This window comes from Salvelinus alpinus, chromosome 15 (assembly GCF_045679555.1).
Source record: "Salvelinus alpinus chromosome 15, SLU_Salpinus.1, whole genome shotgun sequence".
Classification (NCBI taxonomy): domain Eukaryota; kingdom Metazoa; phylum Chordata; class Actinopteri; order Salmoniformes; family Salmonidae; genus Salvelinus; species Salvelinus alpinus.
Genome location: NC_092100.1, coordinates 18943296 through 18969076, shown reverse-complemented (window position 1 = coordinate 18969076; position 25781 = coordinate 18943296). Strand labels below are relative to the sequence as shown.

At 44.7% G+C, this 25781-nt stretch overlaps 1 long non-coding RNA gene across 1 annotated transcript in view; it reads left to right on the top strand.

The window, feature by feature from the left end:
• LOC139539262 (uncharacterized) overlaps positions 1-25194 on the top strand; it is an 84211-nt gene extending 59017 nt beyond the window's left edge. The window contains exons 3-4 of the long non-coding RNA XR_011667900.1: positions 24270-24358; positions 25131-25194. This is a non-coding gene — a long non-coding RNA (uncharacterized lncRNA). The remainder of the gene's footprint in view (positions 1-24269; positions 24359-25130) is intronic.
• The last annotated feature ends 587 nt before the right edge of the window (positions 25195-25781 follow it).

Here is a 25781-nt window from a genome sequence, read left to right as displayed (position 1 = left end):
AGAAAGGTATGTGTTGCAGATTACTCCTTTGTAGAAGTCCATAACATGAAATAAATAAAGCATCCCAAGGTTAATGCTGTAGATATTGTTATAAGGGAGTGTGAGACTATTGAAACATGTAACTTTGAGAGTTTTATTGTGGTTATTAATACATTTTACAGAGTGCTACAAAAAAAGTGTTGCTGTTGCTAGCTAGCATGCCTTTCTGTGATGCAGACAGTTAGCTGATCTGCCGACTGGTGCAGGCATTGCATTATGGGAGATGTAGTTTTGGCCCTCTAAGGTCTGAATGGGATAGAGGCGATTTCACGTTGTAACTTGTTTGTGTTGCAGTGTTTTTGTACATGAGTTGTTGTATTTTGGTACTGTCAACACTGAAAGCACCTAGCAATGTATTGGGGATGTGAGACAGGATATGTGTTTTACCTTTCTTCATGCTCCTGTATAGAACAACTTGTCAGATGGTGCATTGGAGACTGATGTGTTCCTGTCCTGTCTTTTCACAATACTATTGCAGGTATGGTTCTATTGTCTAAGAATTAAGATGATACATTCTTTGTATTAGGGACTGGTTATTATTTTATACTATACATTATGGCTTTATGTATGAATGTAATTGTGTGAGTGAGAAAACACTGAGAGAGAAAGAACAACTTGTCAGATGGTGCATTGGAGATTGATGTGTTCCTGTCCTGTCTTCACAATACTATTGCAGATCAACATAAAAGCCAAAAAGACAGCCGTGGTGTCGCTCTTCATTTCTTGGTTCTCATGTGGTACATATAAAGACCGCTACATATAGACACAAGATGCAACACCTCAGACCAATCCAAACTCATCTCTCGGCATCTCCCACTCATTATCTCAGCCAATCATGGCTAGCGGGAAGGTTGCTGTCTTTCTCTGTGGCTAAACCAACTAGGCTCGTAATTTAACTCATATGACATACAAGTTTGATATTAAGGCACATGAAAGTTCACATGTTCGAGAAGGCATTTCTGCCAAAAAACATATTTTGATCAAATAAATATATGTTTTATGTTCAAAAGGCTCTCCTGTAAAGTCGTGATTTGCGACATACTCCTAGTTCCCTGAATCGGGTCACAAATGTCTTGTTTGCCATCTCCCAGAAATGTCTGAACGCAGGCTTTGATTGAATAGGAACCTCTGCATCTAAAATGGCCTCGGAGTGAACCAGAAACATTCCGATCCTTCCTTCCCTTCATTTTAGTCTCCGTGAGTTGAAATATGTTGTAACTAAACTACCAGCCTGTTTCCTCTGAGTATGGTGGCTTCTGCTTTCCTGTTGCCATTTTCTTTTTGTATGCTGTCTGTCTGTTCCTCAGGTGGAATACAGCGGGAGTTTGTTTCACTTGATTGCATCAGACACATACGTGGTGCAAGTATCGGTGGGGGAGTGTCAATGCATGATGATGTATTTGCATGCAGTGCATGCTGTGGTCATGGCAGAGACGGCCCCTTTGGGCTTTCTCAAGGCTTTTGCATGGCATTGTGTTCAAATCGATGATACACTCTGCAACAAGAAAGTGTGAGGGAGCGAAAGAGTGAGGCTTTCCATGTAAACATATTAAACCTTGACTCTCAGTCAGCAACCACTCTGAGACACCATGGATTGTGCTTATGCCTGCACTGTGGGCTGTGTGTGCGTGTGTATGTGTATGTGTGGATTCTTCTTATGCCACTGTCCTCTCTGTGGGGAACATGCTGGCTGAGCAGGCCATTAGTATGCTTGTCTAAATCAGGCAGGGTGGATACAGTGAGCTTAGTGGGCTGGTCCCTGGAGGCTACAAGCTCAAACAAACGTAAAAACTCCATCTGCCCCCACACTATCCATTTATTGCCCGCAGCAACGACCCTCACAAACCCTGCATGCAGTACTCTTAGCTCTGGTCTATGAGGCGATAAGCAATTTATGGTTTGTGATGTCTGTGTGTGTGTGTGTGTGTGTCTGTTTGCATGTCTGTGTGCATGTCTGCATGTGTGTGTTTATGTGTACCATACCTGCCTGTGTGTGTGTGTGTGTGCATACTGTACGTGCTAGAGGTCGACCAATTATGATTTTTCAACGCCGATACCGATTATTGGAGGACCAAAAAAGCCGATAACGATTAATCGGCCAATTTTTATATATATATTTATAATAATGACAATTACAACAATACTAAATTAACACTTATTTTAACTTAATATAATACATCAATAAAATCTATTTAGTCTCAAATAAAAAATGAAACATGTTCAATTTGGTTTAAATAATGCAAAAACAAAGTGTTGGAGAAGAAAGTAAAAGTGCAATATGTGCCATGTAAAAAAGCTAACGTTTAAGTTCCTTGCTCAGAACATGAGAACATATGAAAGCTGGTGGTTCCTTTTAACATGAGTCTTGTCACGCCCTGGCCTTAGTTATCTTTGTTCTCTTTATTATTTTGGTTAGGTCAGGGTGTGACGAGGGTGGTTTGTGTGTTTTTGTCTCGTCTAGGGTGTTTGTACTGTCTAGGGGATTTTTGTAGAGTTATGGGGTTGTGTTCATTATAGGTGTTTATGTAAGTCTATGGTTGCCTAGATTGGTTCTCAATTAGAGGCAGGTGTTTATCGTTGTCTCTGATTGGGAACCATATTTAGGCAGCCATGTTCTTTGGGTATTTTGTGGGTCATTGTTTCCTGTGTCAGTGTTTGTGCCACATGGGACTGTTACGGTTTGTTCACGTTTATTGTTTTGTATTGGTGTTCATAGTTCAGTTTTCTATATTAAAACATGGATACCTACCACGCTATGTATTGGTCCGATCCTTGTTACCCCTCTTCAGAGGAAGAAGAGGAAGACAGCCGTGACAGAATCACCCACCAACATAGGACCAAGCAGCGTGGTAACGGGCAGCAGCGACAGCAGCAGCAGCATACACAGGACTTCTGGACATGGGAAGAAATTCTGGACGGTAAGGGACCTTGGGTTCAAGCTGGAGAGTATTGCCGCCCTCGTGAAGAGCTGGAGGCAGCTAAAGCCGAGAGGCGGTGGTATGAGGAGGCAGTACGGAAGCGAGGCTGTAAGCCTGAGAGTCAGCCCCAAAAATGTCTTGGGGGGAGGCTAAAGGGGAGTGTGGCGAAGTCAGGTAGGAGACCTGCGCCAACTTCCCGGGCTTACCGTGGAGAGCGAGAGTACGGGCAGACACAGTGTTATGCGGAAGAGCGCACGGTGTCTCCTGTACGTGTGCATAGCCCGGTGCGGTACATCCCAGCTCCTCGTATCGGCCGGGCTAGAGTGGGCATCGAGCCAGGTGCCATGAAGCCGGCTCAACGCAGCTGGTCTCCAGTGCGTCTCCTCGGGCCGGTGTACATGGCACCAGCCTTACGCATGGGTTATCCCACCTCCCCGCACTGTTAGGGCGACGGGGAGCATTCAACCAGGTAAGGTTGGGCAGGCTCGGTGCTCAAGAGCTCCAGTACGCCTTCACGGTCCGGTATATCCGGTGCCATCTCCTCGCCCCAGCCCAGTACCACCAGTGCCAACACCACGCACCAGGCTTCCTGTGCGTCTTCAGAGCCCTGTTCCTCCTCCACGCACTCGCCCTGTGGTGCGTGTCTCCAGCCCGGTACCACCAGTTCCGGCACCACGCACTAAGCCTCCTGTGCACCTCAGCAGTCCAGAGTCTGCCGTCTGCCCAGCGCCGCCTGCGCTGCCCGTCTGTCCAGCGCCATCTGAGCTGCCGCCTGCGCTGCCCGTCTGCCCAGCGCCGTCTGAGCTGCCCGTCTGCCCAGCGCCGTCTGAGCTGCCCGTCTGTCCTGAGCCTTCAGAGCCGCCCGTCTGTCCTGAGCCTTCAGAGCCATCCGTCAGTCAGGAGCCGCTAGAGCCATCCGTCAGTCAGGAGCCGCCAGAGCCGCCCGCCAGACAGGAGCCGCCAGAGCCGCCCGCCAGACAGGAGCTGACAGAGCCGTCAGTCAGCCAGGACCGGCTAGAGCCGTCAGTCAGCCAGGACCGGCCAGAGTCGTCAGTCATCCAGGACCGGCCAGAGTCGTCAGTCATCCAGGACCGGCCAGAGTCGTCAGTCATCCAGGACCGGCCAGAGTCGTCAGTCATCCAGGACCGGCCAGAGTCGTCAGTCAGCCAGGACCGGCCAGAGTCGTCAGTCAGCCAGGACCGGCCAGAGCCGTCAGTCAGCCATGACCTGCCAGAGCCGTCAGTCAGTCCGGAGCTGCCCCTCAGTCCGGAGCTGCCCCTCAGTCCGGAGCTGCCCCTCAGTCCGGAGCTGCCCCTCAGTCCAGAGGCGCCCATCAGTCCAGTGGGGTTAATTTGGAGGGTCGCCATTAAGAGGAGGCCACGGAAGCGGGAATTAACTATGGTGGGGTGGGGGCCACGTCCAGCGCCAGAGCCGCCACCGTGGACAGATGCCCACCCAGACCCTCCCCTATAGGTTCAGGTTTTGCGGCCGGAGGTTCAACAACAGTGCTTTTTCCGCGAATGCGCTTGTTAAATCACCCGCTTGGTGAAGTATGCTGTGATTCAATGATAAATTAACAGGCACCGCATCGATTATATGCAACGCAGGACAAGCTAGATAAACTAGTAATATCATCAACCATGTGTAGTTAGTTAACTAGTGATTATGTTAAGATTGATTGTTTTTTATAAGATACGTTTAATATTAGCTAGCACCTTACCTTGGCTCCTTGCTGCACTCGCATAACAGGCAGTCACCCTGCCTCGCAGTCTCCTCGTGGAGTGCAATGTAATCGGCCAAATCGGTGTCCAAAAATGCCGATCACCAATTGTTATGAAAACCTGAAATCGGCCCTAATTAATCTGCCATTTCGATTAATTGGTCGACCTCTAATACCTGCCTACGTGTGTGCGTTCACTGTGCGTCTAAAGAGTTAACCGCACAAGATAATATATCAGACACTATATACGACGGTCTAACAAGGGTGTCACACCCTGATCTGTTTCACCTGTCTTTGTTATTGTCTCTACCCCGTCCAGGTGTCGCTTGTTTTCCCCAGTGTATTTATCCCTGTGTTTCCTGTCTCTCTGTGCCAGTTCGTCTTGTATGTTCCAAGTCAACCAGTGTTTTTCCCGTACGCCTGCCTTTGCTATTCTCCTTTTTATAGTCCTCCCAGTTTTGACCCTTGCCTGTTCTGGACTCTGTAACCGCCTGCCTGACCTTTCTGCCTGCCTGCCTTGACCTCGAGCCTGTCTTCCACTCTGTACCTCCTGAACTCTGAACTGGTTTTGACCTTTTGCCTGTCCACGACCATTCTCTTGCCTACTCCTTTTTGGATTATTAAACATTTTAAACTCCAACCATCTGCCTCCTGTGTCTGCATCTGGGTCTCGCCTTGTATCATGATAGAGGGCCTTTGTTATTAATCTCACCAAGAGCTAAGATATTTCTCCTGTGGGGTATGTGACTGTGTCGGGTGGTGGTAATCTCAGTTAACCCAGAACTAAAGTCTTGCATAATTGCTCAGCTGCTCGATTAAGTTTTGGGTCTATATGTGTTATAGATGATAGAATGAGGAGCAGAACCGGACAGAGTAGCTCCACCCTCTCTCTTTGCAAGTTACGGGGCGAATGTCCGGGTGGTGGCAAAATAACTAAGTTCTGGTGAGGTGTGTTTGCTCTGCATGGCTACATGTGCCTTTTGTGAGAATCTACCTTCTCAAAGATCAATTCGGCCCTATCACCCAAGAGCTCGTCAGGTTGTGTAATGGTGAAAAAGGATGAGCAACAAGTCAGGAGCAGGATCTGCAGACTCTGGGTCTTAAACTGTGTGTGTGTGTGTGTGTGTGTGTGTGTGTGTGTGTGTGTGTGTGTGTGTGTGTGTGTGTGTGTGTGTGTGTGTGTGTGTGTGTGTGTGTGTGTGTGTGTGTGTGTGTGTGTGTGTGTGTGTGTGTGTGTTTGTGTGTGTGTGTGTGTGTGTGTGTGTGTGTGTGTGTGTGTGTAAAATAAGTTTGCTGCCCGTATGACTCATAAAGAGAAGATGATCAAATATGCCTCAGTGGAGATTCACTTAAGCTTCCTACTGTATCTGCCACAGGCCCTTGTTACCTGGGGTTGGGATTGAATACTGGGAAAATGGACTTGTCTTTAAACGGGTCAGTGAACAAAATGCAGGCCTAAAGTCATTATAGTGAGTGATTTCTGTACCATGACCTCGCTCTCACACTCTTGAGGACAATTTCGTCCTGTGTTATTTTTCCAACAACACAGACAAGAGATGTGTGTATGCGTATACGAGAGTGTGTGTTTGTCTATGCAAGCTTCCCAGAAACAGCAAGCAGCTTGTTATGTTTCCTGAAACTATATAGAGACCTGCAGAGAATCATGCATCCATAATATTTTATGAATCAGGAACTTAACTTGCAAATCCATTAAACTCCATAATGAATTACCAGTTGGTACCAGGCAGAAAGTTATTTTAACTAGAAGCCAATGTTCCTGTAGATTGTTTCTTTGGGGGAAATGTATCCCTCTCTACCAGACAGGTTAAATCACTGCTGTTGTTGTCATGAGCATTTTCTACTGTAACCTTACCCCAGCTTGTGAGCCTGGGGGACATCTGTTAGTGTAGCACCCTTAAATGAATCTGTGTGTTTAGTAAAAAGGTGTCGGTTTCAACACTCCTATGAAAGGGATACTATTCACTCAGCTCCTGCTGCAAAACCAGGGTGAATAGAACACGACTTCGCTGTTGTGATGAGAAAATCTGTTTACCCATAATCCCCTGCAGACAAAACAAACATATTTTTAGACAGCTGCCTGAAACCGTTAGATGTTCTAAGTTGTATATTTTCACCATCCATGAAAATAGGTCAGATCTTTTTTTCTGGCTTGTTAGATAAAAGTAGCATGTACTGTAGGCCTACAGAACATTAGATTTTGAGATAAATGATAGCCTATGGATAAAATGAGAGATTTGATTCTGCATACTACAGTAAATGGTATGAATCTGACGAGAAAAATAACAAAATCATCAATTAGATATGAACACCAAGTGACCATTTAGTCTCATCTGTGTGTAAGTGGTTTATGAGAACAGTGACAGTTCTCATCTGGCTCTTATGATATAATCCAGGTCTTAGTTCCAGTACATTCTTTACAGTAATATACTGTTAAACCAAAGTTACTTTGTAATTTACGTTAAAAAACAGTAAATTTTTTACAGTAACAGGTAACTGGCTGCCAGTAAGTTACCATATAAACAAGTTATGTTTTTTACAGTGTAGCTAGTTTCAGAGTAGCCTCTTTTTAATTTTACAGCTAGAATGCTAGGTAGTGTGTTGTTGCTGATGACACAGTCACCCCAGAGCCAAATAGTGATTATCAACAGTGATTCATCATACTGTCGAGAATACGGGGGATAGCCCCAACCCGGGACTCGAACCTCGGGTCCAGCGACTGTCAAGCCAACACTTTAACTTCTTTGGGACTGGGGGGCAGTATTGAGTAGCTTGGATGAATAAGGTGCCCAGAGTAAACTGCCTGCTACTCAGGCCCAGAAGCTAGAATATGCATATAATTAGTAGATTTGGATAGGAAACACTCTGAAGTTTCTAAAACTGTTTGAATGATGTCTGTGAGTATAGCATAACTCATATGGCAAGCAAAAACCCAAGAAAAAATCCAACCAGGAAGTGGGAAATCTGAGGTTTGTAGGTATTCAAGTCTTTGCCTATCCAATATACAGTGTCTATGGGGTCATATTGCACTTCCTAATGCTTCCACTAGATGTCAACAGTCTTTAGAACCTTGTTTCAGGCTTCTACTGTGAAGGGGGAGCGAATAAGAGCTGTTTGAGTCAGGGGTCTGGCAGAATGCCATGAGCTCAGTCAGGCGTGCGGCCGTGAGTTAGCTGCGTTCCTTTTCATTTCTAAAGACAAAGGAATTCTCCGGTTGAAACATTATTGAAGATTTATGATAAAAACGTCCTAAAGATTGATTCTATACATCGTTTGACATGTTTCTACGAACTGTAATATAACTTTTTGGACTTTTCGTCTGAACTAAGTGATTGCGCATTGAGCATTTGGATTACTGGGCTAAACGCGCAAACAAAAAGGAGGTATTTGGACATAAATTATGGACTTTATCGAACAAAACTAAAATTTATTGTGGAACTGGGATTCCTGGGAGTGCATTCCGATGAAGATCATCAAAGGTAACGGAATATTTATAACGCTATTTCTGAGTTTTGTGACACCTCTCCTTCTTTGGAAAATGGCTGTATGTTTTTCTGTGACTTGGCACTGACCTAACATAATCGCAAGGTGTGCTTTTGTCATAAAAGCCTTTTTGAAATCAGACACTGTGGCTGGATTAACGAGAAGTTTATCTTTAAAATGGTGTATAATACTTGTATGTTTGAGGAATTTTAATTATAATATTTCTGTTGTTTTGAATTCGGCGCCCTGCAATTTCACTGGCTGTTGTTGGGGTGGGACGCTAGAACTGTTGGTTACTTGTTTTTATAGTTCGCTATGTACCTAGTATTTATTTACAAAGTAATTACATGATATTACCAGAAATTATTATCTTATAATAACCGCATAATAATGACATCTTAGTTTCTTCAGGATTCATTGAAACAATAACTACAGTCATGGCCAAAAGTTTTGAGAATGACACAAATATTAATTTCCACAAAGTTTGCTGCTTCAGTGTCTTTAGATATTTTTGTCAGATGTTACGATGGAATAATGAAGTATAATTACAAGCATTTCATAAGTTTCAAAGGCTTTTATTGACAAGTACATGAAGTTGATGCAAAGAGTCAATATTTGCGGTGTTGATCCTTCTTTTTCAAGACCTCTGCAATCCGCCCTGGCATGCTGTCAATTAACTTCTGGGCCACATCCTGACTGATGGCAGCCCATTCTTGCATAATCAATGCTTGGAGTTTGTCAGAATTTGTGGTTTTTTGTTTGTCCACAAGCACAAGTTCTCAATGAAATTAAGGTCTGGGGAGTTTCCTGGCCATGGACCCAAAATATCAATGTTTTGTTCCCCATGGCACTTAGTTATCACTTTTGCCATATGGCAAGGTGCTCCATCATGCTGGAAAAGGCATTGTTCGTCACCAAACTGTTCCTGGATGGTTGGGAGAAGTTGCTCTCGGAGGATGTGTTGGTACCATTCTTTATTCATGGCTGTGTTCTTAGGCAAAATTGTGAATGAGCCCACTCCCTTGGCTGAGAAGCAACCCCACACATGAATGGTTTCAGGATGCTTTACTGTTGGCATGACACAGGACTGATGGTAGCGCTCACCTTGTCTTCTCCGAACAAGCTTTTTTCCAGATGCCCCAAACAATCTGAAAGGGGATTCATCAGAGAAAATGACCTTACCCCAGTCCTCAGCAGTCCAATCCCTGTACCTTTTGCAGAATATCAGTCTGTCCCTGATGTTTTTCCTGGAGAGAAGTGGCTTCTTTGCTGCCCTTCTTGACACCAGGCCACCCTCCAAAAGTCTTCGCCTCACTGTGCGTGCAGATGCACTCACACCGGTCTGCTGCCATTCCTGAGCAAGCTCTGTACTGGTGGTGCCCCGATCCCGCAGCTGAATCAACTTTAGGAGACGGTCCTGGCGCTTGCTAGACTTTCTTGGGCGCCCTGAAGCCTTCTTCACAACAATTGAACCGCTCTACTTGAAGTTCTTGATGATCCGATAAATGGTTGATTTAGGTGCAATCTTACTGGCAGCGATATCCTTGCCTGTGAAGCCCTTTTTGTGCAAAGCAATGATGATTGCACGTGTTTCCTTGCAGGTAACCATGGAGGAAGAACAATGATTCCAAGCACCACCCTCCTTTTGAAGCTTCCAGTCTGTTATTCGAACTCAATTAGCATGACAGAGTGTACTCCAGCCTTGTCCTCGTCAACACTCACACCTGTGTTAACGAGAGAATCATTGACATGTCAGCTGGTTCTTTTGTGGCAAGGCTGAAATGCAGTGGAAATGTTTTTGGGGGATTCAGTCATTTGCATGGTGGCAAAGAGGGACTTTGCAATTAATTGCAATTCATCTGATCACTCTTCATAACATTCTGGAGTATATGCAAATTTCCATCATACAAACTGAGGCAGCAGACTGTGTGAAAATTAAAATTTGTGTCATTCTCAAAACCTTTGGACATGACTGTTCTTCATACCAGGTAGTTTACAGTTGTGTTATTAAATTACTTGAAATAAGTATCAGAAAGTATCTATATATTGTGACATACTTTTCGGGTAAATACCAAACTAGCTCTAACAGGATTGTAAAATAAAGCATTACCGAACTCTGTTCATGTTAGTATTGAACCCCCATCCTCCAAACACAGAAACAAACAGTGGTAACAAGACATTCACATACCACCAGGTTGTTTTAAGCACTGGCAAGGACTAGAATAGACACCATAACTCACTAGAAACAAACATACGTAAAATATATTACTGAACAAATGTTGTTTTGTTTTTGCTATGTACTGTAGCTAGCTACGTATCTCAAATCAAACTTTATTTGTCACATTGTCACGCCCTGGCCTTAGTTATCTTTGTTTTCTTTATTATTTTAGTTAGGTCAGGGTGTGACATGGGGGATGTTTGTGTGTTTTTGTCTCGTCTAGGGTGTTTGTATTGTCTAGGGGGTGTTTGTAGAGTTCATGGGGTTGTGTTCATTGTAGGTGTTTATGTAAGTCTATGGTTGCCTAGATTGGTTCTCAATTAGAGACAGCTGTCTATCGTTGTCTCTGATTGGGAGCCATATTTAGGCAGCCATAGTCATTAGGTAGGTTGTGGGTGATTGTCTATGTGTAAGTTGCCAGTGTCTGCACTTATTTGTTTTGTATAGCTTCACGTTCGTCGGTTTGTTGTTTTGTAGTTTTGTTTAAGTGTTCTTCAGTACGTCGCTTAAATAAATAGATTATGTATTCACTTCACGCTGCGCCTTGGTCCTCTTCTCTTCCACAATACGACGATTGTGACACACATGCACCGAATCCAACCTTACCGTGAAATGCTTACTTACAGGGCACTTAACCAACAATGCAGTTGAAGAAAGAGTTGCAAGAAAATATTTACAGAATAAACTAAAGTTTAAAAAAACACAAGAAAATAACAATAACGAGGCTATATACAGGGGGTACCGGTACCGAGTCAATGTGCGGGGGTACAGCTTAGTCGAGGTAATTTGTACATGTAGGTAGGGGTAAAGTAACTATGCATAGATAATAAACAGCTAGTAGTAGCAGTGTAAAAACAAATGAGGGGGGTGTCAATGTAAATAGTCCGTGTGGCCATTTGATTAATTGTTCATCAGTCGTATGGCTTGGGGGTAGAAGCTGTTAAGGAGACTTTTGGTCCTAGACTTGGCGCTCCGGTACCGCTTGCCGTGCGGTAGCAGAGAGGACAGTCTATGAATTGGGTGATTGGAGTCTTTGACAATTTTTGGGCTTTTCTCAGACACCCTAGTATAAGTCCTGGATGGCAGGTAGCTTGGCCCCAGTGATGTACTGGGCCGTACGCACTAACCTCTATAGCGCCTTACGGTCAGATGCCGAGCAGTTGCCATACCAGGTGGTGAGGCAACCAGCCAGGATGCCCTCGATGGTGCAGCTGTAGAACTTTTTGAGGATCTGGGGACCCATCCTTTCTACGCCTATTTGTCAGAATATGTCGTCTTGCGTTTCGTGTATTGCTTTGTATTGTGTTGTCTATTGTATGTTTGTGTATGAACCCATTCATTTTAGTGATGGTCTTAATAAACTAAACTGTCTATTGTATTTTTTTGTATAGACAATTGATACATTAACACATGCCTAATGCATTTTGACATAAACACTTAGAGGACTAGTGGAAGACCACACTCCACCACCAGGTACAATCTTTGGCTCCTGTCCCTATCCTACCACCTCCACCCCCAGGTCCTATCACTGACTCCTGACCCACCACCACCATTCACCCAGGTCCTATCTCTGTCACCTATCCCTATCCTACCATCACAACCCCCAGGTCCTATCTCTGACTCCTGACCCACCACCACCCCCAGGTCCCATCTCTGACTCCTGACCCACCACCAACCCCAGGTTCTATCTCCTGTCCCTATCCTACCCCCCCCCCCCCCCCCAGTGGGATTCAGGGTGGTATGCTGATGGCTGGCTGACAGACATAACACATACTTGGCTCCTCTCCTCTGTTCTGCTCAGACTTTCTTTATGTACATTAGAAACTCCCTGGGGTCCTCTTAAAGTAAGAATGTCCAGGCTTCTCATAAAATTACTGAGATTATTTACATACTTCATTACTAGAGACGCAAAACGAATGTCTTGGATGTCATAACTGTTTAGACGTGTAAGAGGCATAGCAAATCCATTATACTCAAAACAAAGCACTACCGTTTCATACTATTACCAGATACCAGATTGTCGTCTTAGCTTGGCTTAATTGTATCTTCCTCACAGTTTGCCCGGAGGCTTAGTAGTAACTATCCATGGCCAGAACAAGTCATGTCTGTGTCAGGAGCAGCCAGCATGTAACCCTATAGGAGGGTTGAAAGGTCAATACTGTACTCAGGGTATTGCTGGTATTGCTCAAACAGCCTGTGTGCTTTCTCATTCTCAGAATTTCTTGAGGTGATGCAGGAGAGTGGGCTTGTGGTTGCCTATGGGTGTGTGCCGTCGCGCATGTAGTGGCGTGTGGGCCAGTGGAGGCTGCTGAGGGGAGAAAGGATCATAATAATGGCTGGAACAGAGCAAATGGAATCGTATCAAACATATGGAAACCATGTGTTTGATACCATTCCACTGATTCCGCTCCAGCCATTACCACGAGCCCGTCCTCCCCAATTAAGGTGCCACCATCCTCCTGTGGTGTGAGCATAGGTCGCCAGAATGGGAATGTTAAAGCAACGTTTCCTGGTAATTGGTATAGTGTAGATGCTTTGCTAAATGTTTTGAACATATATAGTATTATTAATTTAATTATGTCTTCTTGAAAACAAATGTTGACACCTTCATATCATTGCCTACATACAGCCCATTCCTCTCCACACCATAGGTACAAATAGAGAGTCACAACTAACATTACACAATCCCCATTCTGTTTCTCCAGGGGAGTGCTGTCCTCAGCTTTCACGTGCTGTGGTAAGTAGGACTGAGGTGAATCAGAGAGGAGGGGCGTGAGAATGACGACCAGTGTCTGGTTTACAGCGTAGGACTGATGTTCAGGGCTTTTGAAGTACATTAAACCAGTTATGAGTTGTGAAATCTACTAATTCCTCTTCGCTGACGTTGTTGTCAGTGTTGTCACTCACCCTCATGATAAATCTCTATTCCTTCTCCTTTTAGCAGTTAGTTTCACAATACCACAGAGCAAAGATCAAGCCGGTGGTATTGGATCTTTGCTATAAGCATTTAACTACACCCGCAATAACATCTGCGAAATATGTGTATGTTACCAATAACATTTTATTTTATTTGGCAAGGATGCTATGTGAACACAAGTACAAAATATATACACCATATTCTTAGGTGCTGCCACATTCCCATGTCATTTTCTTTTTAATATCAACTGAATACATTGCTGTAGTATTACTGATAAATAACTAAAACATTAGATGGCTTGGCATAAAGATAAAAATAGCCAAGAGTATGTTAAAGGGCCAATCAGCAGTTGAAATAATAACAAAGTGTGGTCTCCGCCACTGTTTCGGTAAAAGGACTGACCATCAATAATATAAAAATGATAGTTTTAATCATGTTTTGAGGCTTTATAGTGTTTGTTTACATTTACTTCATTTACAAACATTGGAGTAAACAAGCTTATATTTTCAGTTCTGACGGGGTACAATAGTTGAACTAAGCTCATGAGGCATTTATAAGTTATATTCTTCAAGAATCTATGGGTACATATCATTCATTTATGGATGTAGCAGCTACTGAATGCTCCTTTATGTAGGTCACTCAGAGAGCTGTTTGCACGTGGTTATTTTGCCTCACTCTGAAATGACAGTTATGATAACAAAACTATCTAATTTATCTTATGGTGTTGATGATCTTCCTTATGGATGCCTTCCTTTCTCTACTACGGCTAAAATAAGAAGGTAACCTTTACAGCTTCCTAACCTTGTTGTTCCTCACATTTCAATTGGCTCTTCACCAACACGCCCTACTTTCTTTGTGCCTTGTTCAAAGAATGGCCGAACTGCTCCTTGTAAATTGGTACATTTTTTCCCAGCTTCATTGTTAATCATGATGTCAAATATTATTATTGCCACAAATTAAACATAATGAATATTATTTTGGATTCCTATTTTGTCACTTCCTCCCAGTGCATTCCTACGTGTCGGTGGTCTTCTTGACCTGCGGGAGGTTCTATCTACACACACACACACACACACACACACACACACACACACACACACACACACACACACACACACACACACACACACACACACACACACACACACACACACACACACACACACACACACACACACACACATGCATAGTCATATGCACAAACACAACTCTTGTCCTGTTTCCTGTTTACAATGCTGTGGCTGTGTCGCTGCTGGTTATTTTGATCCACCGGAGCACGAAAGTAGACCTCTTGGACTTAACAATAGGGAGAATCTGGGACCAAGAAGAAGAGAGAGAGAGAATGTTGGCTCAAAATAAATGTGGGCCTTTTGTTCTATGAACAGAAGTCCTTACAATTATGTCACCAGAGGCTCAGTTTAGACCAGGCTCACTGTTTCAATGATGAGGAGCTAGAGATGGAATAGATCTATGACTTATTTGAGTTTTGAGCAATTTAAGAAACTGGTAATAAGCACATGTGGGCGAACTATTTATAAAAGTACATATCAATGTAATCACTTTTCATGGAGTGCTACGGGTGACCAAAAAAACATTGCTTACCTCTTAACTTAAGGGCCCTTGGACAGGGTACGAGGAATGGAAAGCGTGGCCCATAAATCAGGAAAGCGCACTCACGGGGTTCTGTCTTGTCTGTCCTGGCCCTGCTTCCATCCGCCATGACGCCTATTTATCTTATCAAATAAAATAAAATGTTATTTGTCACATACACATGGTTAGCAGATGTTAATGCGAGTGTAGCGAAATGCTTGTGCTTCTAGTTCCGACAATGCAGTAATAACCAACAAGTAATCTAACCTAACAATTCCACAACTACTACCTTATACACACAAGTGTAAAGGGATAAAGAATATGTACATAAAGATATATGAATGAGTGATGGTACGGAACGGCATAGGCAAGATGCAGTAGATGGTATAGTGTACAGTCTATACATATGAGATGAGTAATGTAGGGGATGTAAACATTATATTAAGTGGCATTGTTTAAAGTGGCTAGTGATACATTTTTACATAATTTCCATCAATTCCCATTATTAAAGTGGCTGGAGTTGAGTCAGTATGTTGGCAGCGGCCACTAAATGTTAGTGGTGGCTGTTTAACAGTCTGATGGCCTTGAGATAGAAGCTGTTTTTCAGTCTCTCGGTCCCTGCTTTGATGCACCTGTACTGACCTCGCCTTCTGGATGATAGCGGGGTGAACAGGCAGTGGCTCGGGTGGTTGTTGTCCTTGATGATCTTTATGGCCTTCCTGTGACATCGGGTGGTGTAGGTGTCCTGGAGGGCAGGTAGTTTGCCCCCGGTGATGCGTTGTGCAGACCTCACTACCCTCTGGAGAGCCTTACGGTTGTGGGCGGAGCAGTTGCCGTACCAGGCGGTGATACAGCCCGACAGGATGCTCTCGATTGTGCATCTGTAGAAGTTTGTGAGTGCTTTTGGTGACAAGCCAAATTTCTTCAGCCTCCTGAGGTTGAAGAGGCGCTGCTGCGCCTTCTTCACAACGCTGTCTGTGTGGGTGGACCAATTCAGTTTGTCCGTGATGTGTACACCGAGGAACTTAAAACTTTCCACCTTCTCCACTACTGTCCCGTCGATGTGGATAGGGGGGTGCTCCCTCTGCTGTTTCCTGAAGTCCACAATCATCTCCTTTGTTTTATTGACGTTGAGTGTGAGATTATTTTCCTGACACCACACTCCGAGGGCCCTCACCTCCTCCCTGTAGGCCGTCTCGTCGTTGTTGGTAATCAAGCCTACCACTGTAGTGTCGTCCGCAAACTTGATGATTGAGTTGGAGGCGTGCATGGCCACGCAGTCGTGGGTGAACAGGGAGTACAGGAGAGGGCTCAGAACGCACCCTTGTGGGGCCCCAGTGTTGAGGATCAGCGGGGTGGAGATGTTGTTACCTACCCTCAACACCTGGGGGCGGCCCGTCAGGAAGTCCAGGACCCAGTTGCACAGGGCGGGGTTGAGACCCAGGGTCTCGAGCTTGATGACGAGTTTGGAGGGTACTATGGTGTTAAATGCTGAGCTGTAGTCGATGAACAGCATTCTCACATAGGTATTCCTCTTGTCCAGATGGGTTAGGGCAGTGTGCAGTGTGGTTGTGATTGCGTCGTCTGTGGACTTATTGGGTGGATAAGCAAATTGGGGTGGGTCTAGGGTGTCAGGTAGGGTGGAGGTGATATGGTCCTTGACTAGTCTCTCAAAGCACTTCATGATGACGGAAGTCAGTGCTATGGGGCGGTAGTCGTTTAGCTCAGTTACCTTAGCTTTCTTGGGAACAGGAACAATGGTGGCCCTCTTGAAACATGTGGGAACAGCAGACTGGGATAAGGATTGATTGAATATGTCCTTAAACACACCAGCCAGCTGGTCTGCGCATGCTCTGAGGACGCGGCTGGGAATGCCGTCTGGGCCTGCAGCCTTGTCAGTGGCGCTGTATTGTCCTCAAAGCGAGCAAAAAAGTTATTTAGTCTGTCTGGGAGCAAGACATCCTGGTCCGCGACGGGGCTGGTTTTCTTTTTGTAATCCGTGATTGACTGTAGACCCTGCCACATACCTCTTGTGTCTTTAAAGCTGTTGAATTGCGACTCTACTTTGTCTCTATACTGGGACTTAGCTTGTTTGATTGCCTTGCGGAGGGAATAGCTACACTGTTTGTATTCGGTCATGTTTCCGGTCACCTTGCCCTGGTTAAAAGCAGTGGTTCGCGCTTTCAGTTTCACGCGAATGCTGCCATCAATCCACGGTTTCTGGTTTGGGAATGTTTTAATCGTTGCTGTGGGTACGACATCGTCAATGCACTTTCTAATGAACTCGCTCACCGAATCAGCGTATTCGTCAATGGTGTTGTTGGACGCAATGCGGAACATATCCCAATCCACGTGATCGAAGCAGTCTTGAAGCGTGGAATCAGATTGGTCGGACCAGCGTTGAACAGATCTGTGCGCGGGAGCTTGCTGTTTTAGTTTCTGTTTGTAGGCTGGAAGCAACAAAATGGAGTCGTGGTCAGCTTTTCTGAAAGGAGGGCGGGGGAGGGCCTTATATGCGTCGCGGAAGTTAGTAGAACAATGATCCAAGGTTTTACCAGCCCTGGTAGCACAATCGATATGCTGATAGAATTTAGGGAGTTTTGTTTTCAGATTAGCCTTGTTAAAATCCCCAGCTACGATGAATGCAGCCTCAGGGTGTGTGGTTTCCAGTTTACAAAGAGTCAGATAAAGTTCGTTCAGGGCCATCGATGTGTCTGCTTGGGGGGGGGATATATACGGCTGTGATTATAATCGAAGAGAATTCCCTTGGTAGATAATGCGGTCGACATTTGATTGTGAGGAATTCTAAATCTGGTGAACAGAATGACTTGAGTTCCTGTATGTTGTTATGATCACACCACATCTCGTTGATCATAAGGCATACACCCCCGCCCCTCTTCTTACCAGAAAGATGTTTGTTTCTGTCGGCGCGATGCGTGAAGAAACCAGCTGGCTGCACCGACTCTGTTAGCGTCTCTTGAGTGAGCCATGTTTCCGTGAAGCAAAGAACGTTACAATCCCTGATGTCTCTCTGGAATGTTACCCTTGCTCGGATTTCATCAACCTTATTGTCAAGAGACTGGACATTGGCGAGTAGTATGCTAAGGAGTGTAGCGCGATGTGCCCGTCTCCGAAGCCTGACCAGGAGACCGCTTCGTTTGCCCCTTTTTCGGCGTCGTTGTTTAGGGTCACCGGCTGGGATCAGATCCATTGTATTGGGTGGAAGGCAAAACACAGGATCCTCATCGGGAGAGTCATATTCCTGGTTGTAACGATGGTGAGTTGACGATGCTCTTATATTCAGTAGTTCCTCCCGACTGTATGTAATGAAACCTAAGATTACCTGGGGTACCAATGTAAGGAATAACACATAAAAAAACTAAATACTGCATAGTTCCCTAGGAACGCGAAGCGAGGCGGCCATCTCGGTCGACGCCGGAAGATGATTACACACTTTGTGCACGTGCAGACCTTGTCTCAGTTACACACACACACACACACACACACACACACACACACACACACACACACACACACACACACACACACACACACACACACACACACACACACACACACACACACACACACACACACACACACTTGCTCAGACACACACACAAAAATCTATTAAAATAAAATTGTATTTGTCACATGTGCCGTGTCATGACTGTCCTGTGAGGATCCAAATAGGTCAGATCAGCTTTGCAATAAATAACTTCAATCAGACCCCCACTCAACTGCAGAGGGGGGAGGAGGGAACTGGTGGGGGTTAATACCTCACACCCTGTTGTAAATCAAGGAGAGAATATTCAGATTTCCCTCTCCAAATTCATCAGAGGAATGTGCCTTTTTTTCACAGACTTTTCCCACCAAAACGCTAACACGTTCTAAAGAAATTGTTTCTATAACTGTGCACAGTAAGTAGTCACCGCCCCCTTGAATGAGGTCAGAGAGCGTGTCAGCCTAACGGAACCGCCTCTTTTGAATGAACTGTATAAAATGATGGGTTAAGAATTAACATATCAGACCAGAGAGACGTAGAGCTGCAGCTTACGTTTAAAGTTGTTTGAACTCTGAATCTCAACACGAGGTAGAGACGATAAAGTCACCTCCTGGACAATCACTGGTATGGCTGATTAGCTGTCCTAAGTAAAGTATCTAGAAAAGCTAATTGAAGTGGGACCATTCTACTACTCTTTTCAAACCATCATAGTACGATACTCTCATCACTCCACTGGGAACCATCGACATGGCTGGCTAGCCTATCTTCAAAGAAGCATATTCCAGAGCGAATGGAAGGAGAATAAACTTGTAGTTCTGTTCAGAACTACACTACAAGTCACCGGATACCGGACGACTGCAGAGGAGAACAATAGTAGGAGACCTTTCGGAACCGTTTTGGACAATCAGAGCCTTACAAGCATGCCGCAAAAAGGCTCAACCCCCTTTCCAAGGTGGCCCAGTTAGGAGAGATACACGGCGAACCAGGGAATTTTTACTTAAATACATTCATGATTTATTACTCCAAGCAGGCGGCGGTTCGTGTGCAAAGTATAAGTGAGAGTAGTTTCTAAATGTACCAACGTTAATGTAACGGATGTGAAATGGCTAGCTAGTTAGCAGTGGTGCGCGCTAATAGCGTTTCAATCGGTTATGTCACTCGCTTTGAGACCTTGAAGTAGTAGTGGTTCCCCTTGCTCTGCAAGGGCCGTGGCCTTTGTGGAGCGATGGGTAACTATGCTTTGTGGGCGACCGTTGTTGATGTGTGCAGAGGGTCCCTGGTTCGCGCCCGTGTCGGGGTGAGGGGACGGTCTAAAGTTGTACCGTTACATTGATGCTCTTGACCCGGATCACTGGTTGCTGCGGGAAAGGGGGTGAGTGTAACGGATGTGAAATGGCTAGCTAGTTAGCAGTGGTGTGCGCTAATAGCGTTTCAATCGGTTATGTCACTCGCTTTGAGACCTTGAAGTAGTAGTGGTTCCCCTTGCTCTGCAAGGGCCGCGGCTTTTGTGGAGCGATGGGTAACGACGCTTCGTGGGTGACTGTTGTTGATGTGGTGCAGAAGGTCCCTGATTCGCGCCCGTGTCGGGGCGATGGGACAGACGTAAAGTTAAACTGTTACATTAAGTGTCTCTGTCCCTCTCTCTTTCTCGCCCTCTCCATGTCTTTTGTAACAAGCAGCCATATTGTTGTCAGTACGCCAGGGACCTGTTTCTAATGTATTAAGTGTTTATATTTATCCTGTGTTACCATTTAGTTAGCTAGTATATAAATAATTAAACCAATTTGTGTAGTAATGAGTCATAACTAAGGCTCAGGTTTTTGCAGATGCAAGGAGTCACAACTGTTCAGAATGATGTTATGAGGTTATGATTAATAAGTTGACTATTTATAGATGTAATGAGTAAAGACATTTAGAGTTTAATTTGGGAGATGGCAACTCTTTAAAGAACCGCTCTTGTGGTGCCCCAATTCCTAATGAGTTAATTGTTACATAATTCATTTAATCGGGTAACAATTAAACATATTTAGGTTGATTAGATAAATAACAGTTTTCAGATTAATGTAAAAGTCAAGTCACGACAGACAAATACAACAGGTGAAGTCTTTACTGTGAAATGCTTACTTACGAGACCTTTCCAAACAATGCAGAGTAGCCAGCTATCTAAACTTGTGGTAATCATGGCCGAATACCGAGCGGACATGCAGGGCACGTTTCCAGGGGCCCTGACCTCCAAGGGGCCCTGACCTCCAAGGGGCCCCATTGGTTTTGATACTCATTCTCACTCAGATACAGTATCATTAACATGGCATAAGTCATGGCAAAATGTGTAGAATTGCACAAAATTAGCTTTAAAACTGCAAAAATGTCTCCCTGCCCCATGGCAAAATTAATAGAATTGTACGAAATGTGTTATAAAATTGCACAATTTCCTTTTTCAGGATCTGGGGGACCATGCCTATAGAGAGGCAAGAGGAACTGCCCCTCCCTACTTTCAGGCTGTGCTCAAACCCTACACCCCAACTCCGTTCTGCCACCGCTGGTCTTTTGGACCTCCCTCCCCTACGGCAGGGCAGCTCCCGCTCAGCCCAGTCCAAGCTCTTCTCTGTCCTGGCACCCCAATGGTGGAACCAGCTTCCCCATGAAGCTAGGGCAGCAGCAGAGTCCCTGCCCATCTCCGAAAACACATCCTCTTCAAAGATTATCTTAAATAATCCCGCAGTAGTGTATGGCTACACAGTCGTGGGTGAACAGGGAGAACAAAAGGGGACTAAGCCCGCACCCCGAGGGGCCCCCTTGTTGAGGGTCAGCATGGCGGATGTGTTGTTACTTACCCTCACCAACTGGGGGCGGCACATCAGAAAATCCAGGATCCAGTTGCAGAAGGAGGTGTTTACTCCCAGGGTCCCGAGCTTGGTGATGAGCTTGGAGGGGACTATGGTGTTGAAAGCTGAGCTGTAGTCAATGAACAGCATTCACACATAGGTGTTCCTCTTGTTCACGTGGGAGAGAGCAGTATGGAGTTATCTGTGGATATTTTGGGGCGGTATGCGAATTGTAGTGGGTCCAGGGTGTCTGGGATGATGGTGATGATAGGTGCCATGACCAGCCTTTCAAAACATTTCACGGTTACAGATATGAGTGCTACGGGACGATAGATGATTAGGCAGGTTATCTTTGAGTTTTTAGGAACAGGAACAATGGTGGTCTGCTTGAAACATGTTGGGATTACAGACAGGGACAAGGAGATGCCTGTGGGTCTATGGTAGCATGCAAGCACACACACACACACACACACACACACACACACACACACACACACACACACACACACACACACACACACACACACACACACACACACACACACACACACACACACACACACACACACACACACACACACACACACACACACACACACACACACACACACACACACCAGAAGAGGAAGGGGAGGACCATCCTCCTCAGTGAATTTCATAAAAATAGTAAAACATTAAAAGTGTAATACTTTTTCGATTAAACTATACAAAATATAGTCAGGCCACCAAATAATTGATTAAAACACACTGTTTTGCAATGAAGGTCTACAGTAGTCTCAGCAGCACTATGTAGGGTAGCACCATGGTGTAGCCAGAGGACAGCTAGCTTCTGTTCTCCTCTGGGTACATTGACTTCAATACAAAACCTAGGAGGCCCCCTTCCATAGACTTACACAGTAATTATGACAACTTCCAGAGGACGTCCTCAAACCTATCAGAGCTCTTGCAGCATGAACTGACATATTGTCCACGCAATCAAAGGATTGGAGAATTTATCTAGTACTGAAAGCATAAGCAACAGCTAGCTAACACTGCAGTGCATCAAAGGTGGTGAGTAATTGACTCAGAGAGAGAAAGACAATAGTTGAACAGTTTTGAACAAATTAATTTCTTCCAAAATTAAGGAGAAGCAAGAGAGAGAGAAAGAGCGAGAGAGAGAGAGAGATTTCGTAGTCATTTTTTTTCTCACTTACTTAGCTAGCATCGAATGCAGCTATCTAGTTTAGCCTACTCAAGCATCCAGCTCAAACAGAGAGGGATACTATGTTAGCTAGCTGGCTATGGCTATCCAACACTGGAACTCTTCCAGGTCAAGGTAAGCTTAAGTGTGCCCCTGGCTATCCGTAAAAGTACCGTCTGGTTTGCTACCGTCTGGTTTGCTTACAGTTAAGCACTTTTTCAAAACTCCAGCATCTTTACAAGGTCACTTTTTCAAAACTCTTCACACAGTTCTCCTAACCAACTTTCAGCTTGGCACAGCAGTTAATTTCACATCCAAAATGCACTAAAACTACCAAAACACTTCATACATGTCTCAAATCAACGTACGTACTTTGGTGCGAAAAGATCAAATCAGAACAACAGCAAAGGACCTTGTAAAGATGCTGGAGGAAACAGGTACAAAATAGTCTATATCCACAGTAAAACAAGTCCTATATCGACATAACCTGAAAGGCCGCTCAGCAAGGAAGAAGCCACTGCTCCAAAACCGCCATAACATAGCCAGACTACGGTTTGCAACTGCACATGGGTACAAAGATCGTACTTTTTGGAGAAATGTCCTCTGGTCTGCGGAAACAAAAATATAACTATTTGGAAATAATGACCATCGTTATGTTTGGTGGAAAAAGGGGAAGGCTTGCAAGCCGAAGAACACCATCCCAACCGTGAAGCACGGGGGTGGCAGCATCATGTTGTGGGGGTGCACTTCAAAAAATAGATGGCATCATGAGGCAGGACAATTATGTGGATATATTGAAGCAACATCTCAAGACATCAGTCAGGAAGTTAAAGCTTGGTCGCAAATGGGTCTTCCAAATGGAAAATGACCCAAAGCATACTTCTAAAGTTGTGGCAAAATGGCTTAAGGACAACAAAGTCAAGGTATTGGAGTGGCCATCACAAAGCCCTGACCTCAACCCTATAGAACATTTGTGAACTGAAACTGCGTGTGCGAGCAAGGAGGCCTACAAACCTGACTCAGTTACACCAGCTCTGTCAGGAGGAATGGGACAAAATTCACACAACTTATTGTGGGAAGCTTGTGGAAGACTACCCAAAACGTTTGACCCAAGTCAATTAAACAATTTAAAGGCAATGCTACCAAATACTAATTGAGTGTATGTAAACTTCTGACCCACTGGGAATGTGATGAAAGAAATAAAAGCTGAAATAAATAATTCTCTAGACTATTATTCTGACATTTCACATTCTTAAAATAAAGTGGTGATCCTAACTGACCTAAGACAGGACATTTTTACTAGGATTAAATGTCAGGAATTGTGAAAAACTGAGTTTAAATGTATTTGGCTGAGGTGTATGTAAACTTCCGACTTCAAATGTATAAAACACAGGGACATAATGTTTTTGCCCGCAGTGGGCCTTTAATGTTTGGTAGCATGCTCAGGCGTGTGTTACCCAGAGAGTATACACTCGCTGATTCTTATTTCAACAGTACAGTAAAGTGCATTGAGGGACACAGTCAGCGCTGAAGACTGTCTCTCAGAATCTTTTCAATGACGGGACATCTTTATTTGGAATCCATGCATCCTCGACAGTGTAATGGCTTCCCCCATGCTCGGTGCAGGGTGCACCACGTCCACCTTAACCTTGTTACAACACTTGGTCAAACATCAACCATCTCGGCAGACCTGAGCTGTGCTCCCGGCCGAGTGGAATTCTAAGTCTAGCTTGTTGCTGTTGTTTTTCATCAGGTTAATGCATATGAAGTCCCAGCTCACCATTTTTTATCTCTCTTTTTCATTCTCTCTCTTTTACCCTTTACTCTCGCTTCCTCTTTCTCTCGCTCCCACGCAGGCACTCCACATGAAGCCCTCATTGGGAAGAGAGAACTAGAGGGATGGGACAGAGTAAGGAGAAGGAGGAGTATGGTATACAGGCCCTGGGTGAGTATAGAAGAATACCACAGAGGTATTTCAAAATGCTGGTTTTGAAATGCTGAGAAAGTGGTGGATTAAGGTCAGGAAGCTCTAGCCAGAGCCAGCTTGAGTTTGTCTACTTGTTCTATTTCTGGACTGATGAAGTAGGGCCCCCCCAGATAGCTGGTGTTAGCAGTTTGAGACCTTTATTATGATAACATAATGGGTGGGACTTTTATTTTGAAGCGGTATTCTGGCTCTTGGGAGAAGAGCAAAGGTTAATGGCTAATGCTTGAGTCTTGAGTTGAGAGTGGAAGAAGGAGCCACGCTCTTGCCTTACTTTATTATTTTGTCCCCTTTTAAGTTGTGTAGCACTCTGATAATAAACATTGAGTCTAACACTGAAGTCGCAGCGTTCCTGGTTTACATTATTATCATCAGCCTTACAGTAGTAAGCATGCCAAGCTCACAGATTCAGTGTTGCGCTGCACTGTGCACCCCTATACTGCGAAAGTCCATTTGATATCATTCATAAAGACATGTTGTCTTTTGTTTTTAGCGCCAGAACTACTCAGATAGAATTACATGACATTTGTATTACCTTGCTTCACTTATTTCCTGATTTGAACCAGATTTAACGTAACTCTATAGTGTCATATGCAGTACATAGAGTATTCGAACTGAGAATATACCATTCAGATGACTTGCTGTCAATAGATATGAACCAAGGCCTCTTACCTACTCTCTTTTCTCCTCTCTCTCCTGTTTTTATATCTCCCTTTCACACATCTTATGTAAGTATCTGAATGAACAAACTTCTGTGCCAATATCAAGTGGACCTACAGTATCTAGGTGGGTGTTCTCACTGTAGCCTAGCATTCTAAGAAGCTGCATGCGGGTACTCTGAGACATTGCCATAGTGATGAGCCATGGTGATAGCATTAGCAGAGCGTGGGAGAGCTGAGCCGCCCGGAGCGAGTGTTGTTTACCTGACCAGAGGGCAAGACAGGGTGTTGTCAACAACAGTATATGGTTTTGCTTCTCTCTCTCTCTCTCTCTCTCTCTCTCTCTCTCTCTCTCTCTCTCTCTCTCTCTCTCTCTCTCTCTCTCTCTCTCTCTCTCTCTCTCTCTCTCTCTCTCTCTCTCTCTCTCTCTCTCTCTCTCTCTCTCTCTCTCTCTCTCTCTCTCTCTCTCTCTCTCTCTCTCTCTCTCTCGCTCTCTCTCTCGCTCTCTCTCTCTCTTTCCCTCCACAGGTATTGCAGGGATGTCAAGGACAGTGAAGAGGCAGATATCAGAGGCATTCCTAGCATGCTGACTTCATGAGGTCTACTGTAGCTACGGGTTAGTCAGTGCAGCAGCACGGCACGTGGACCGATGACAGACGGGAGGGGAGAGCCAGGGACTCAAAGGATTCAACCTTCAACCCTTCAACCCCAGCCAGACACTCACC